Source organism: Monopterus albus, unplaced genomic scaffold, assembly GCF_001952655.1.
Source record: "Monopterus albus unplaced genomic scaffold, M_albus_1.0 scaffold191.1, whole genome shotgun sequence".
Classification (NCBI taxonomy): domain Eukaryota; kingdom Metazoa; phylum Chordata; class Actinopteri; order Synbranchiformes; family Synbranchidae; genus Monopterus; species Monopterus albus.
In genome coordinates this window covers 824,347-830,015 of record NW_018128071.1, presented here as the reverse complement: position 1 = coordinate 830,015, position 5,669 = coordinate 824,347, and the positions used below count along the sequence as shown (strand labels likewise).

General features: G+C 39.0%; 1 protein-coding gene across 1 annotated transcript in view; it reads right to left on the bottom strand.

Moving 5' to 3' along the window:
- The window catches only part of LOC109970150 (piggyBac transposable element-derived protein 4-like), an 11,830-nt gene that overhangs the window by 4,305 nt on the left and 1,856 nt on the right, over window positions 1-5,669 (bottom strand).

Sequence of the window (5,669 nt, the reverse complement as noted above, 5' to 3'; positions counted from 1 at the left end):
TGTCAGGAACGGCCAGTGAAGCTGCCGATAATGTTGTGGGTGAACTCTATTAAATTGCCAGACGAGGATACGTGAATAACCGTCTTTTTATTAGAAGCACAAACACTTAACACAAATGAGACAAGACACGGTGAACACACAAAACACACAGATTGATGATACAGTCCATGGTAAGAGCCAGCAAACACAAAGAAATCCAAAGTTCATAGTCCAAAGGGAAAGTCCATTAAGCCGATACACATAAAAGCAGTCCGAAACAAGATGGCAAGGCAGAACAGAATTGTCAAAATACATGATCCGGGTCAAAACACAAAATACCAAAACCAAATAATGCTGGAAAGTCAGAGCTGGAGTCTAGAACAATCTGGCAGGGGACTGGTGGGGAAAGGCTGCTTATAATGCGGTGAAAACAGGTGCAAACAATCAGGAGCAGGTGAAACTAATGTGAGTGATTATTAAAGTAAAAAGACCAAAACTGAGGTGAAACAAAAACAGGAAGTAATGTCAAAATAAAAGCATGACAGGAAGCAGCAGAACCGAATCATGACACAATAGTGTAAGGTCCAGACCTGATTATGTCAAATGCCCTGAGAACTGTTGTTGTAAATTGAATTGAACTGAACTTCCCCCATATGGCTGGCTGTATTGTTTGCTGACAATTTCCAAGAAAATATTCATAAGTATCTACTGCTGTAGTAGCAATATACATAGATATAACATTGGAAAACACTTTCTTACAATGAAAAGCCTGTTTTCTTACATCACCACCCATGAGGCTTTAAAGCTCATTTTAAAAGTTTAAACTAGTGAATATCCAGCCCTGTCTCTGTAATTAAAGTACCCACAGTCCCCATAAGGGCCGTTTCCTGACACCGTTTCAGCAGTGCACTTGATAAACTTTGTTCAGTGTGTTCTTTAATAGCTCTGCACCCAACCCTCAGGTGCTCAGGCCTACATTTGCTGATGTCAAAACAGTTCAGACAATCACTTTTAGCTCAAGGTCATTTATATACAGTCACTGATACGAATCAAGCTCGTTTTATGCATTATTTTCAGCTGCTTAATGATTCTGCCAGCTATACTTGATGTAAATACCTTTGTAATTATATATTTGGATTTAAATGAAATTAATAGAATCTGTTTTTCTAAAACGGATGATATGGGAAAACAAGCCAATCACATTCAGTAACAGGGGTCAGAGAAGCAGAGGATCAACCACAGAGCTATGACAGCCTTTAAAAGGTTAAATGCAGCTGATAAAGTCCAGTGTTCAAAGCTTAGCTGAGCTTTTTATAGTCTGAGATTGTCAATGAACAATAGACTGGATTCATTTTTAATCAGAAGTAATTACAATAATTTATAGGTTAATTTCTTATAAGGTGCAAAAACAAATGAAAAATATCTATCTTCATGCAACATATGGGCAAATAACCCAAATACTGGCTTCTTAATAAGCAATGATATGGGTTCTTGAAGATCAATAGTCTACCACTCTACTTTGTCTGTTAAATATGAAGCTACAACCAGTACCTTGTTACCGTAGCTTAGAGACTAGAAACAGCTAACCTCAAACCATAAGTTGTTAGCTTTTTTCTGTGGATTAGGTGGATTTTGTTACCTTTATTACCTGTACTGAGCCAAGCTAGCAGTGTCTCCCTGCTAAAACAAAACAAAAACACTGGGCTCCATTTCCTGCCAGCAAAATTTTCTGCATTGCTTCAATTGCAGTCATTATGCATGTCCACTTTTTATTGCACATTGGTGTTTTTGGTATTTTCCTGCCAGCTGAGGTGGGAGGAGAGGCGCAGTCAAGACTGTGTGCATGCTGATTAGATAGTGCAGTGCAATTTTGGTGCTTGCTTTGACCCAAAATAACAATAGAAATCACATCTGCTCAGGCCACCTCTTATCACTATCGCAGGTGTATTTGCAATTTTTCTGAGAAGCACATAGGCTGGGAAGCACAAGAAAAGGCATCCAAATGTTCTGTAGTGGCTACACCAACTTAAAATTAACCCTTAAATACACAACTGATCTGCTGGAATTCACTCTGTATAATTTATTGTAAAATTATCTGTATCATGAAATATGTGTGATAATTTAGAAAGATTATTTTTAAATAAAATAAATAAACTAGTTCTCAGAATTTGGATATAGATATGGCCATAGAAGGTGGTCAAACAGTGTTGGTACACATCAGGCTGCACCATCTGTCATTACAGGATGTAGCCAGAGGTGAGCTGTAGCTGGTGTTTGGGAATCCAGATCCACATTAAAAAATTACACATAATAACTAGGGGTGTGTGATATGATGATATTAGACTGTGAATGATTTAAATGTTTCCACATTATGCCTTTAGAGACATCATTTGTATTGTGCTACTGCATGCATTCTATCGCTTGCAGTTCTGTGGCCAACATTCAATGCCGTGTAATGTACATTCACATTTCCTGTTTGGCTATGATGTGGAATGGATGTCAACATGAAGGAGTTGGTTCCTTAAAAAGAACTTGACATCAGTAATGTGGAACTGGTTTCGATTTCCAAAATTGACATGACAAAATAACAAACCTTTTTAACTATTTTGAAATAAAGCATTAGAAAGTGTGTGCTGGCAGTTAAACAATGAAAGGGCCCCACGTGTGTGCATCAACTACAGCTACCCAACCAAAACAAACAACAAATGACAGCATTTGAGAAAGGCACTCACTATGACAGGACATGTAAACACATAGGGCTCTATTTTCCTCAAATGGGGCACAGTGTTAAATGCGTCTAAAGTCCAAGCATAAGGGACATATGGGCGTGTTCAACAATGTTTTGCTGATCACAGACGCAGCTCACTTATGTGTAACCAGGGGATGGGGTGTACGGCAGCTGTTAAGTAGTCTTATGTCTTGTGGTATGAAACTGTTGAGCATTCTGGTGGTCCTTGCTTAACATGACCTGAACCTTTTCTCTGATGGTAACAGTAGGCAAAGGAGGTGGATAGGGTTTGAGGAGTGTCATGATCGGCAAGTAAAGCTGCAGATAATGTCGATGGTGAACTCAGTTATAAGGCCAGATGGGGATAAGCAGAACACTGTCTCTTTAATCAGAGCACTGGTCAGAAACAAACGATACACAATGCAGGAGTCTGATTCAACATGTAGCACTCTCAGGTCAATAATCCAGTCCAGGGTCACAGCCAGCAAACTCACACATCCAAGGTGTCCACAAGAAGAACGGTCAATAAGGAAAGTCCATAAGTCGATGCACAGAATACAGACAGAATCAGAAGGATTAGGCAGTACTCGGTGGTCACAAGGCAATCCGGGGTCAGAGCTGGAATAACAGGCGCAAGAAAAAATGCTGGAGAGTCTGAACATGAGTTAGAACAATCTGGCAGCTTCCTGGTAGGAGAAAGCTGCCTATAAAGGAGTGTCAACAGGTGCAAACAATTGTCATTGATTAGGGTAAAGAGTTCGTAGCTGCAATGACACTGTAACAGAAAGTGGTGTTAGAATAAAAGCATGATACTGGAAGCAGAATAAACATAATCATTACAAGGAGTCTATGAGTATCTGATGAGATTGATTCAGGCAGCAGGAGATGGAGATGGTGTTGATGTCTGACAACGTAACTAGTGATTTTCCTTGCTGTATGGCCGATTTTCTGTGTTCAGTTTCCTCAGGTAGAAGAAATGCTGTTGGGCTTTTCTGATCACAGAGGCTGTGTTGGTGTCCCAGGACAATTCCTCTGTCACTGTTGGGCCTAGGAACATAAAGCTGGTGACATGTTTCACTTCCTTGTTGTTAATATAGAGCGGGGAGTGGTTATACTGTCCTGATCTCTGGAAGTCCACAATCATCTCCTTGGTTTTTGCTGACGTTCAGGCTCATATTATAATCATGGCACCAGACTGCCACATCTTGTACTTCCCTCCTATGCAGACCCTTCATTACCCAAGATGAGGACAAGCACTGTAGTATCATCTGCAAATTTAATGATGTAATTGGATAGATAGGAGGGGGAGCAGTCATGTGTATAAAGTATCTAGAGCAGGGGTGCCAAACTCAAATACACTGAAATATTGAATAAAATTGAGCTTGTTTTCCCTTTTCTCTGTATATTGATAAACCTTTTCATATGGAAACAATTTAACTTGCTTAAACATTGAATTTGGAACAAGCAAAGCTTAATATTATCAACACAGGAGAAATCAAATTTCAAATAAAAAAACATTAATGGCATTCATTTCTTATTGCTATTTAAACAAATAAAATTAAATAAAATAAATTCTTATGCCTTTATCTTTAGCCTTTCAAGTTCATTTTCAGTGTAAACCCTTTTTCACAGGCCACTAACAAAACAACAAAAAAAAAGATTTCCTTCAATGAAAATCCAACGATTCAACTATTAACATGTCTGTGATAACACAGTTTCCCCTCTGAAGCTGCAGGTTGAGCACATCGAGATTGCTCAGGATGTCGAACAGAAATGCTAGCTCACACAGAAACGTTTTATCCCGGCGCTCTGTTGCATCTTTCCCTTTGCTTTCCATAAACTGACATATTTCCTCACGCAGCTCGAAACATCTGTTCAGTACTTTTTGTCGGCTTAGCCATCTCACCTCTCTATGATACGGCACATCTCTGTATTTCAAGCCAATCTCTTCCAGAAAAGACTGGCAGTGATTCATACCTTTGGCTCTTAACTACCCATGTTATGGTGCTCATAACATGTTCCTTTTTCAGGGCTTTGCCACACAACGATTCCTGGTGTATGGGGCAGTGATAACCTGTAAGCTCACCTGCATGGTTGTCCCGCATCTTCTGCCCACCAGTCCACTCTTTTTTACATTGCGGGTGCACCATCTGTTGTCAGTCCTACAAGTTTGTCCCAGGGCAGTTTCATATCGGTTACACTTTGACATATGTTTTCAAAAATGTCTTTTCCTGTCGTTGTCCCGTGCATCGATTTAATGTCCAATATTTCCTCTGTAACGCGCAAATTGGAGTCCACTCAATGGATGAAGATGGCCAGCTGTGCAATGTCTGTACTTTCATCCACAGCAAGAAAGTATGCAATAAAGTCTTTGCTTCCTTCACTCAACTGTGTTCTTAACCCTCAGAGGATCTTCAAAAACACTGTACACTGGTTACCCTCAGGACAAATTTGTCCCATGGCTCACATAAGGGTGTAAAATTATTATAAATTCATAATTTTTTCCACTTTAAATGAGCCAATCATTATAAACTACTTCTGCCTGAAATATACATATCAAACATGAATTATATTTTTGGAATTTTTAACCCTTTTTAACCCCATTTTTAACCCCTTTTATGGAAGAAAACTAACATTTTCCAAAAAACACATTTCAACCAGTATTTGATTATTATTATTACTAGGCCCTGAGATGGCTCAATGGTTGGTAGCAACACTGATTTGGATGCATTTTTTAGTTTTATGCAGTAGCAGATTTACAATATCACTGGACACTGGTTTCCCTCAGGACAAATTTGTCCCACTTCCCCAAAACAACTGTAAAAATATATATTATTATTACCCTGTTGTGTTCTAAAAATACATTTCAAATGCAAGATCAGTTTGAACCAGAAAATATTTATTTTACAAAGATGAACACTAAATATTGAACACTAACACCTCACTCTCCTGCTCCTGAGCA